Raw genomic sequence first — 13,018 nt, 5'->3', positions numbered from 1 at the left:
TCAAAGATGTTTTTTTCTCGAGCAGTTGAAGATTACTGACCGAAATGGATTGTTTTTACCGCTGACCTGAGTGCTCTGATGCCCTGTGTTATTTGACACAGAACTCCACTGTTGGATGTGAAGGATCTCTCATTTTTAAAAACAGTTTGCTGGGTTATGCGTGGCACTGACTGCACAACAGAAAAGCCTCTACTGGTGTATAGTATAAGAGTGTATTATACGAAACCACCATGATGCTAAAGTCTGTTCAGATAGGTTTATGATCATTTGGACATTAGACCAAAGAAGACGTATATTGATGCAGTGAACAATGAACAAAGCTGATTCTCTGTGGAGAAGGAAAAATCGAAAGGAAAAGAAGAAGGAGGACTAAAAGGTGAAAGCAAAAACTTAATAGCACAACCATATGGGAGAAGTTTTCATTTGAAAATCAAAAATTAGGCACAAATTTAGCTTAAAATCTTGGACTCAAACTGCAGTCAAATTAGAGCTTTTTTGGAGAAATCCAATTATTATATCAAGGTGTGAAATAAAAAAATCACCTTACATATTAAGTTGTTTAAAAAAAGGTCTTGTCTGAATACAATGAGAAAAAATCCTTTGTCTTATTAATCATTTGACGCCTAGCTCGAGTGTTGACAACATTCTTTCAACTACTTTAATTCACATTAACCCAGTTCTCGTCTGCTTGTGTGAAAATATTATTTCTGATTCTGAGATTTCAATACCACACAATTATCAGCATTTGACTTGGTTTATATTGACTAAAAGGTTCTGTAATATTGTGCATATAAGCTTCTTCTCCGCTGCCCTCATCAGTGTAAAATAGTAAAACTGCACTTCATTTGCTCTTGTCTGCCGCTGACAGTTTAATGTTGGAGTCTGGGATATTTGTATGCAAAGCAGCTGATAAGGTTATGTCTGCATCAATTTATGATCAGTACAGGAGAGAAAACAAGCTTGTGTGCATGTACACATGTGTTTCAATGAGCAGCATTTCTAGGTCAGGATCGTATGGAAACATTTTATTGATCATCATGTAAGCAGACAAATGTGGATGTATTGCAATAAATTAGTTTTGACATCAGAAAGAGTAGAAATGTGAAGCTAGTTCATATAGATGCTGAAAAATATTAAATTGGCATAAACAGGTGAAATATTACTTTGTTTTCAAATCTAATTAAATGACCACCTTTATTTTATTTACACATTTTTTTTAAGTTAATCAGTTTCAACTTTTATATTTTTTCCACATACGTTTTTTATTCCTATCAAAGAAGAAATAAGGACCCAATGACTTTTTTTATTATGTGTTTTTAACTAAAACCTTCCGCATATATCTTCTCTGTCGCCTTGATATTTACTCATATCTCCTTTTTCTTCCTCAAAAAACTGGCCCATTTACCATACTTACCATTTGTCTTCAGTCGCCTTCCCCGTCCAAATCGTTGAAATTACAAGGCCAAACAAACGTAACCCAATAGCCTGAGCGCACACAGTTTTCATCTTTTTTCTTACTCTACATCTCCCCGAGCCTTTTTTGAAATAGGTAGCCATGAATCTTCATTGCATTCAGTGGTGTGGAAAGCGCCCTTCTCCTAAATTACTATTGATGATGATGCCAGACCAAAAAAAAAAGAAAAAAAAAGTGAACACATTATGGAAATGGTGGGAGAAGTGGAGAGAGGTGTGTGGTTGAGTACTGTGCAGTGGTATGGATAGGCTGTTGGGGGATAAATCAGTCTACAATATGAAAGTAATTTTTGTTCAAGGATATGCACTGTAGGGTATTCATTATCAGTAAATAAATAGATTCGGGCCTTGAACTCATTAAAGAGACTTCAAAAATCTGGGAGATGTCACTAAAGGCATTGAAATGGTTGACCTTGCCGCATCCACAAACAAAAAACAACTTTTCTGGAGGACAGTTTTAACGAGGAATAAATGCAGTCATTATGTAAATACATACATATGGGTTTTTGCTTTATTTTATCTTTATGTTATTTGTTTTTATTTCATTCAGCAACATTTCCCGTGTAAATTATTTTTTTCTTTCTCACTTTTATTTTGAACTTTTGTTTTTCGGACTGCACAGTGGTTCAGCTCAGTGACCTTATGGTCCTGAGACTGGAAGGTCATGAGTTCAAATCCCAGCCGAGTCATACTAAAGACTCTAAAAGTGGGACCCAGTGCCTCCCTGCTTGACACTCAGCAATAAGGGGTTGGATTGGGGGTTAAACCACCAAATGGTTCTTGGGCACAGCTGTGTCTGCAGCTCACCACTCCCTCAGAGGATGGGTCAAATGTGGAGAATAAATTTCACACACTGTAGTGCATGATAACTAATGGACTTCAACAGTAGTAAGCACTCTTGAAGTCCCATTAGTTGTTACAAACCTAGGTGTGTGAAATTTGGTCTTGGAGGAGTGGTGAGCTACAGACACAGCTGCACTTGGAAACCATTTGGTGGTTCAACCCCCTGCTGCCCCAATCCAATCCCTTTATGCTGAGTGTCAAGCAATGAAGTACCAGATCTCATTTTTAGAGTTGTTGGTATTACTCTACCAGGATTTGAACTCACAACCTTCCAGTCTCAGGCCGGACACTCGACCACAAGGCCACTGAGCTCACAGCAAAAAGTGCCCTGGTTTATATCCCAGCCAGAACCTTTCTCCAGTTGCTCTGGCTTCTTCCCAAAGTCCAACAAAGTGCCACATTGGGTATATTGGTTACTCTAAAGCAGGGTTGTCCAAACCCAGGCCTCGAGGGCCAGTGTCCTATATGTTGTCCAATTAACTTGCATTGAGGCTCCTTATTGGCTAAACACACCTGATCCAGGTAATTAACAGCAGATAAGGTAGGATTTCTGAGAAGCCAGCAGGAGACTTACCCCTGAGGCCTGGATTTTGACACCCCTGCTCTAAAGCGTCCCTAGGTGTGCATTTGTGAGTGTGTGAGAGTCATTGTGTGCTCTGTGACAGACGGGCAACATGTCAAGGGTGTACCTCGCCATCCCCCAACAGTAACCGGGACAGGTTCCAGCAACCCTGTGACCCTAAAAGGGATATAGTGGGTTGAGATTGTGGGTTAGGAAAAGGATGGATGGATGAATGGAACTACTTTTTGCAAAAATGAAAAAAAAAAAAAAAAAAAACCTTCAGAGTACTTTTAAATCAGATGCTCTTTGCAGCACACCAATATCAAACAGCAGAACTGTGCTTCTTCTTAGACTCTTTGTCAGTGACAGTTTAATGTAGCAGTCAGGGACATTCATATGCAAAGAAGCTAATAAAGCTGCATCTCCCTCAATTTATGATCACCACAGGAGTGGAAAAAAAGGCTTGCCCACATCTACCCACATGTTCCAATCTGCACGATTCAGGATTATATCCACACATTGCCTTTTGATCACTATGCATGATGTGAAAAAGGGAAAATGATAATAAATCCACTTTGACATGCAGAGAATGGAGGATTAATGTACTGCAAGCTATCTGTGTATTATTCATCAGTTAACACATGTCATTCAGGTAAGTAGTGGAATCTTGTCATGCAAACAAGTAAAAACTTTGATGTAAAACGTACTTCATTTATCTCATTTTTCTGTCTGTTTATTCCAACTGAATATTAAATCTCACATTTTAGGAAAATAAATTTGAGAAATCAAATTGAATTGTTAGAATAATAAAAAAAAATATTTAATTTCCATCCATCTTCTGAACCTCTGAATCCCTTTTGAGGTTAAGGGGTTGGTGGTGCTAATGGAGTTATTGTTAGTTAAGGGCAGAGTACACCCTGAATAAACAGATTCTCACTCCCAACTAGTGTGGTTAGGGCACCCTACGTGTCACTTTTTGATGTTTTGGGAGTCCCCATCTCATTGTTTTTTGACATGCTGACTGTTCCCATTAAATTAGAGGTCCCCAACCTCTGGGCCGTGAACCGGTATTGGTCCAAGGGCCACTTGGTGCTGGGGCGCAGACAGGGAAAAAATGTATACTCTAATCAGGGGTCCCCAACACCTAGGACATGGACCAGACCAGAACCCTAACCATAACCAGGTGTCGCTTCCGTTATCTGTACTGTGAGGGTTAGGGACCTGTGATTTAATGGGAAGAGCCAGCATGTAGAAAAAATGGCAAGTTGTGGACACCCAAAACATCAAAAAGTGACGCAGAAGGGGCACTAACTAAGAATGAGAATGTGTAGCCAGAAAAGATTGTTAGTCTGTCAAAGGGCCACACATTCACATGCTTGCCAAGTGGCAATTTAGAGTCACCAATTAACCTATAAACCATGTTTTTGACAGTCGGAGAGGCTGGAGAAAACCCACATGGAGAACATGCAAACTCCACACTGAAAGGTTCCAGCTGGGATTCAAGCCAGGAACCTCTTGCTGTAAGGCGAGGCTGCTAACCACCCCGCCATCGTGTTGCTCAATAGAAAACATTTTGTTAAATGCAACGTAAGCTATTTACCAACAAAAGCACCAAGCTAAACTAATTAGGATTGATTTTTGTTGTCTGATTAGGGTCTAAATAATTGATGGCAAAATATTGAACTTAAAAATCATTCATAAGTCGTTAATGTATTTAATAATTTTTTTTTTAAACTTTATCTTCTGCAAATCCTGGTCTGTCAATAGCAAAATGGATCGCTGACCAGTGCCATTTACTATAATACATTCTATTACAGTAGTACATGCTAGTATCACAAGGAAATAAAACAGGAGGTAAGATACAGACCCAAGTTATAAAGACTTAATCAGATATTTTTGTTAAACTTGTGCTCACATATGTGTTTCTCTGGATTCCCCTTGGAGACCAAAGCGATGCAAAGCAAGGTTAAGCCAGAGCTGGCAGAGTGTCCATGACTGTTTGTCAGCCTTTGAGATGTTCCTGGATGTCTTTCTGGGACATTTGCAGCATCCAACGCGATTTCATAAGGGGGAGGCTGTGGCCCACTGCAACCATGAAAAGCATGTTCAGAAAGCAGATGGATTTGACAGATTACAGTGTTTACAGTCCTGACACCTCCCCAAGTACAATGTCACCCAAAGACACTGATGAGAAATCAACCCTCTTGCATGTGCCAACATGAGTCACTTCCCTTTCTTCCATTTTCCTCCTCACCATTGAGACCAATCTATACTAAAAGCACACAGTGTCTCCCAATTCTCCTACCAAAGCTACACTCAACCCCAGCAAGGGTTATAGGCTCTGGCAGGAAATAAAAGACTCTAATCAAGACTTTAATACTCTATCAAACTCGCAAATCTTCTTGTTTAACTTGAATCCCTGCAGCAACGCCTCTGCTGTTGCTCTCCCTCTCTTCTGTTGTCTCCCAGACCGCCGATGTGAAAAGCATGAAAATGGAGGCGCTCCTGTCAAAGAGGCCTCAAAAGAACCAATGGGTCTTCATTATTGTAATGAGGCTACAGAAATGGCCTAGGCGCTTTCCTCATTTAAGCCATCTCAGCCCATGCACCCACTGGGAATACCGTCTTCCTCTGTAATAGCCTGCTCTCTTTTAAGTCCTTTTCTCCCCTCATTACTCCCTTTTTACCATTCCAGAAATGTACGAGAATTATGAATTGTTTGTTGTGTATTTATGTGTTTGTATGACCACAAGGAAGTAATGTCTCCCAAGCGGCTAAAGACAAATGAATACAACGATCACAGAGCAAGGTAACTGGAAAAAGCACTCTGACTCTGAATTTTAAAGATTGCAATATTGTATTATTAATCAAATACATGGTTATGACTTCGTAAATAGGGGAATATGTGGGAGAACACCTAAAAAAAACATTAGTATTTGTTTTTGAGTGAATTAAAACTCATAAATTCCACAAACTGAGATTCTGCAAAATGTTGGTAAAGGTTCCAGGTGACGTTTTCAAGATGAATCAGAGCAACTGTATCTTCTTTCTTAAAACGTTTTGCGACTCATCCAAGTGGCTTCATCAGTCTGAGTGCAGGGTTCAGTCCCACATTTGTATCCTCCAGGTGGGAAACCCCCATTTCTGCAAATTTATGGTTCAAACAAAGAAGAACAACCAGAATCTCCTTTGGACACCCCTATCTCTATTACAGCGTCATTGGGTGTGGCTGTGCTGGACTTTTGAGCCTTGTTTCCACTGAGTGATCCGGTCTAGTCCGGTACGGTAAGGAGCGGTACTGTACAGTCCAGTTAATTCTGGCGGGTTTTTCCACTCAGTTACGCAAGTCTTGCTACTACTGACCGGTTTGTTTTCACAGTACATGTGTGGTCCAGGACGCTAGCATGTCATTGTAGTGAGATGACTAGAAAAAGCAACAACAATGGAGGTCATCCAGCAGCTTGTCTTTTTATTGCTTTTTACAATAAAAAGTATTTCCTACGGTGATAAATACCGCCGTTGGAAACGGTAGCTAAAATGAGCGCCATTTTGGCACTTTCTAATGTCATCATCACTTTCTGTCAATCAACGAGTGGCTACAGTGGCTCCACCCCAACTGTCTCATTCCACTTTTTAATGGACCAACAACCGATGGTGCCCCCAAGAGGTATTCTTTGGTACTGTTTAATGGGTCCATTTTGCAACGGAAATCATCAAAATACCGGACCAGACCGCTCAGTGGAAACAAGGCTCTGGTCTTCTTTGGAACCAATGAAAGGCCAGCATGGTAAAGTTAATTGGAGATGATTCAAATGTGAAACTCATTCAGTTGCTATGATTTAACTTCAAAACAGATACTACAGAGTGCAAAAGTACAAAAGACTTTATATTCTGCATCTCAGACAATACCTTCTCTTTAAAAATTAAAAGCAGAGTTCATCTGCAGGTTTGGGTTTTAACACTGAGAGATGCCTTAAAAAAATCAAAAATACAGCATAATAATTTAAAGCTGATGCAGCAGAATCAACTTTTATGCAGAACATCTGTGTTCCAAAAGGAAAGGAGAACGTGCACAAGTTTCTGCATCAGCACTTTTTGATATAAAGCTTAGTTCAGTTATATTGCTTTTCATTTTATCGATTTTATAAAGTCTTAGTGAGGAGTGTAGGCAAACAAAGTGTTCATAAATAAAAGGTGAAAGATTTGTTTTCAAACCATAGACTGTTTTATCTTGTCCAGCACAAAATAAGAGATAAAAAAAAATCAGATGTAGGGAAGCATCAAAGCACATTCTTCAAACAAAACATTTGTAAGTACATTTTTTCAGCTTACAAGATAAAATCTGAACAAACATCCCAGGATCAACAGAAAATATGTCAAAGGTTATTCGTTCACTTGTTCAAAAGAACAAAGAATCACCAAAGGCGAGAACATTTGATTTCAATTCAGTTTGGTTCACACATTGGGATTTAGACGGTAGGAAGCCAATAACTAGAATATTTATTTATCTTCACATTTTAGTACATTTAGATTTCCCATGTTTATTAACAAGAATAATAATTCCAAATTTAAAGTGAATATTTTACCTCTGATGGGGTTTTATTACCAACTTTTTAGCAATGCAATTTTTTTCTAAACAAATCTTGGAATAAAAATAACGTAATTTAACTCTGTATCAAATTTTTAACATATTTGACTAATTTAGAGAAGTGCACAACATTTATAAATACAAGTTTTGGAGTGAAGAGCATGTTCTTGTCTCTTCATTTTTTTAATATACATTCAGGCAGTTTACCCTTTTTTTATTTTATTTTATCAGAATTAATAAAACACATTAATATACATAGAATGAAGATAAATAAATTCAAAACAAAATGATTACATAAATGTTTATTATTTAAGATGCTATATCAGAAAGTATGAGATTTAAAATAAAAGAAAATGATATTTTATACGTCTGGTATAATGGAGTGTATATAAAAAGGTGAATATTCACGTTGTGTTTTGATGTAACTGGATGAAAACAAAAATGTATCTTGCTTTTTTTTTTAAGTCTATAGTGTGCTCTTACAATGTCTATCCGAGGTGCTGAGCAGACAGTTCTTAGGGAAAGGGTCAGCTGCCACATAAATCTGGGACCATTAAAACAAAAGAGGCTCTGAACTGCTGAGCTGGTGGTTTGTTTCTTACGGAAGCCTCTGTTAACACTGACGTTAGGTATGGAAATAATATGGTGGGACTGGTTTGAAGCTCGGCCTGGAGGTAAGGTCACTGTAATGTCCAGAATGTCAGCTCCGTGCTTAGAGCAGGTTCATTGGAATGCCATCGTGAGCTGATAGCTTACAGTTGTCAGTTCTAACCTTTCACTCCACCACTGATTGCTGATACTTTCATGGATACTTTTATGCACAAGTGTGCACAGTGCGGTTTGCTTTAGCATGGGCCTCCCACAGTAATTATGACTTTTTTCAACATGCGCTTGAGGGCAAACTCATAACTAACTAATTCGGTGCCAATAAACGGCCACACCTGGGGAGTGTCTGTAAACACATCTGAAATTAAGAGGTAATATTTTCTTTGTACGCCAAATGCAATAAACTGCAATCCCTACCAGAGCTGCATTTGAGGGACGAGTTATGCAGATGCTGAAAATGAACATCCTGTCTTCAAATTAGAGTGAGAATTTTCTTTTGGGCAACACTTTAATTAGCCCAATTGATCTCACTCAGGGGACCTTGTTACCCCTGGGTGAAGTTACCATGAGCCATTAATTTGTGAGATGATTAAGATTAAATAGTTATTTAATTAAATACAATTTAGGAGATGATTTCTAAAACATTGATGCACTAACACGTGCAGATTATATTTATTTTTTAAAAGGAAGGATTAAACATATATGCTTCTCTGTGTTTATGCTTTTTCAGTAGTGTGTACAGACGGTAAAAGACTTGTTGCTACTGACAAGATAACTTAAAGACACTTTTATTTTTGGTCAAGAAACTTTTGCTTATTGTGTTCTGAAATGTAGCTTAAATGGAGTAAATGAAACTGGGAATTTTCAGAAAAATGGCTTCAGTTAATTCAACACTTAAAAAAATATCAAAAAGCAAATTGTTTGATCCTGGTCTGCAAAAGTTAGGGTGTATTCAGACTGGAAAAGTAAGTAGGTCCGAACCAATTCCGATTCATTTGGTCCGGATCGGGTCTTCTGTATTCAGACTGGCGATTTGTGGAGATTTCTGCCTGAACTGAAGCCTGTCAACAAAACCATGTGACTTAAGATCTCTTCAGTCATTGGCCATGAATTACGAGGGCGGGCAAAGCAACGAGAGCTTTGCAGTACTTCTCAGGATAGTTAACTCAATCAAACTTTATATTTCGCTGACCAATTTTAAACGTCTATTTCAACATCAGGTACAACACTTTTTTGGTTTGGCGGCCGTGGTGCAGCGGTAGGGCGGTCGACCTCTGATTGGAAGATTGCAAGTTTGATCCCCACCTTCCTCACCCATGTGTTAAAGTGTCCGTGACCAAGACACTGAAACCCACACTGCCTCTTGTGGAAGGTTGGTGCCAGTGTTTCGCTGCAGAGCCACCATCAGTGTGTGAATGTGTGTGTGAATGGGACTGTGACTGTAAATCGCTTTGGGCCTTTGAGGAAGTTAGTAAACGCTTTATAAGTATACATCATTTACCACTTACTAAAGAAATGGCTATAAAAGTACGCTGACAAGTGTTTATGAAATATACGTAAAAAGTTGTTTTGATGAGCCTGCATTCATTCAACTGCATTTCAATGAGTTGCTGTTGCATTGCTGCTCTACATTTTTCTGCAACTCTCTGCTTTCATCACGTAAAGACAGGCTACCGAGGCAGTTTTGGTTCAGTTGCTCCAAGCGAAGAGCGTCTTCAGACTGCGTGAACCGGAGCTCAGTCTGATTGGAAACAAACCAAAATCACCTTGAAAGATGGGTCTGATAGCAGTTCCTGGTTCCTGACCAGGGTCCACTTGAATGAAAACTTGTTCCAGATTATTAGTGGAAACGAACTCTGGGTACCCTGCGTCAGACTGGCGACCTGTCCAGGGTGTACCCTGCCTTTACCCACAAGTGGCCAGGTTAGTCCCGTTACCCCGAAAGGGACAAAACCGGTTTAGTAGATGGATGGATGGACGGACGGACGAACGATGGGTCATTCTAAGGAAATCAAATGTGTCCAGTCTGAATACACCCTTAATCCTGCTAACTTTACGCAAAAGCAGGGGCAACATGAGCAGTGATCCTACAAAACTAAATCACTACAATGTGAAAGTATTTGAATATGTTTACCTCCTTTACAAAAGAGTTATAGACAAACATAAACCAGTAAAGACATACAGTACTGTTGGTAGAAATCAATAACCCGGCATCTTCACCTCAAGGACAGACTATGCTGCTAATATAAAGTGAAGAAAAAAGAAGTATAAAGAAATATTACAGGAAGACAGACTGTGTATATGTCAGTGAGCCTGTCTTGTTCAGCCTCATCACAATGAGTCAAGGAGTGGCAAAATGGATTGCCCGAAAAGAACCTGTCTAAAGAGAGCAGATCAGGCTGGATTTGTCAAGTTGTGTCTCCACACAAACCAAAATATTTGAGGAAGTGTCTTTTTTTACTGAACCATCTATGTTTGGCCCAAACACTTCCAAAGGTGTTAGCGTTGAGATTATAACACAATTCAAAAGTCTGATGTTTAGAAGACTCTTTCCTTTTATTTCTGGCTGTCTAAAATTGTAAGGGTGGAATATTTAACATGTCTTTTTTTCTTAGTTTAGCCCATCCTGCATGCACTGCATCAACTAATAGTTGTGTATGGGACCAGATGTCATTTTGAAGAAATACTCATCCCTCCATTTTCTAATCGCGCACACATTCCCTCTCACACACAATCATACATGCACAACTAGGGTGACTTTAGCAAACAATTAACCTTTGAGGCATGTTTTTGGACTGTGGAAGGAAGCCGGAGAAAACCCATGCCTTCACGGGGGGAACATACACCCTGAGTTTGAGTCAGAGTCTTCTGGCAGTGAGGCAAGAACACTAACCACTGCGACACCATGCAGCCAGTTGAAGAAAATATGTCAGTTATTTTACTGTCACACAGACAGTGATTAATTCCTGTCATTAAGAATGAATTCAGACTGGAAAAATGTTTTTTTCTGGACTAAGTCTGGTTAATTTAGTCCAGATCGAGTTCTAAACCTTGAGTTTGGTCTGTACTCAAGACTTGGATCTACTGGAGATTTCTGTTCCGGACCAAACTAAAGATCTCTTCAGTCATTGTCCAACAGAAAGGGGGGTGGGGGGGTCAAAACAAAAAGAGAAATATGAAGATGCTGCGCTTTGAAAACATTTGTCAAGATAGCTAACTTATTCAAACTTTTTTTTTTTGCTGGTCGATCTTGAACGTCTGTTTGAAGGCCAGGTTCAAGACTTTTTGCTACTTTGGCTGAGGCCTGCTGCAAGACGGTTCCTGAGGATGCTACGGCTACTAGGTACACTAATCAGTGTTTGTGACATATAGATTGTCGGGAAAACAGTGGGAGAAGCAACGCCTATCACGTTAAAAGTTGTTTTTCTGAGCCTGCATTCATCTGACCACATTTTAATGAGCTGCTGTTGCATCGCTGCTCCATGTTTGTCAGGTAATGGCTAACTACAGTGGCCATATTGGTCCAGTTATTTTTCTCCTGGACCAGATCATTTGAATCTCAGCGCGAATTGAAGTTCAGTCCAATTGGAAACGAACCGAGACCACCTAGAAAGATGGGTCAAAGAGCAGTTCCTGGTCCTGGACCAAGGATCACTTAGAATCAAAATTATCGGGAGAAAAAAACTCTGGTTCACTTTAACCGGACCAAACTGTGTCCAGTCTGAATACACCCTAAAGCGTCATTGGTGATCATCAGTGCTCAGGAAAAACAGTCGTTCAGATGTCCAAAATGTCCTAGTTTTCTATGTTGTAAAAAAAAACAAAAAAAACAACTGCAAGTTCATGAAAATGTAACCAGACATTTTATGAGATAGAAAGAGTACCCTTCTCCCTTTTTTTTCTTCAATGAAAGAGTGCATAACTGATCAACAAGTGAAAGACATGTTTGTTTCAAGTGTTTGTTTTTTTTTTAATTATGACATAATACCATTTTTAGGCAAAATAATAATAAAAAAAAGTTGTTTTCAAGGACATATTTTCTGCAGAGCGGCAGTAGTTTATCAGAAATTTTCCTCTGTGTTGTGGGTGGGACAGTTGGAGAGGTCATTTCCCATCATCCCTTTGTTTACATGCTCTCCCACTTGCTTACAGCCTCTCACACCCACAATCTAACATTATCAGTTTAACAAAAAGCTAAAAATATCATTGTACAGCTGTACAATTTTGAGCAAGATGCCATCTCAGACATGGAAAACAAACACATTAATGATTCTATTTGTCTACAATGCACTGGAATGGACGGGAGCCTGTTGCCTGACCATAGTAGTTTGTACATTACAACTACAAGCTTTTTTAAACTTGAAATTCTTCATCTGCTCATGAATCACTACAATTTGATTTCACAAATACCCTGAAACGCAGTTTTATCCTTTTTTTATATATATATATATATCATCAGAAAAATGCTACAAAACAAGATAAAAACACAATTTTCCTTCAAGTGGGCCTTTAAAACAAATTACATAGCATCCGTCCTCTCTCCACACCGTGAGCAGAAAGGCTTTAGTGTTTGCTGTGATAATATTTATCGCAGCAGCTTTATCTGTTTATTCCGACCGCCTTTAACCATGATCCATGCTGTATCCGTGTGCATCTTCCTGCAATGACAAATGTTAGATATTAATCCTTTAAGGAGATACAGGCCACAGATCAAAGCAAAAGCTTAGCAGTCAAACGTCAAGTTGCCAACGTAGCTTATTTCATCTTGAAACAGCACACATTTTCAAACTGTTTCATCTACCAATCAACTTAACACATGCATGGAGATGAGTAGAATCCATTATCTTTCCCTCGCTTTGAAGGTCAGCCAACTAACTTTTAAAGTTATTGTCCAAAAATTGTCTCAGCAGTGGTGTTAAAACATTTCCCCTTTCAAGAGCCACCTT

The sequence above is a fragment of the Oryzias melastigma genome, linkage group LG6, assembly GCF_002922805.2.
Source record: "Oryzias melastigma strain HK-1 linkage group LG6, ASM292280v2, whole genome shotgun sequence".
In the NCBI taxonomy this organism is placed as follows: Eukaryota; Metazoa; Chordata; class Actinopteri; order Beloniformes; family Adrianichthyidae; genus Oryzias; species Oryzias melastigma.
The sequence above is the reverse complement of the archived record's forward strand: the minus strand, read 5'-3'. Positions refer to the sequence as shown.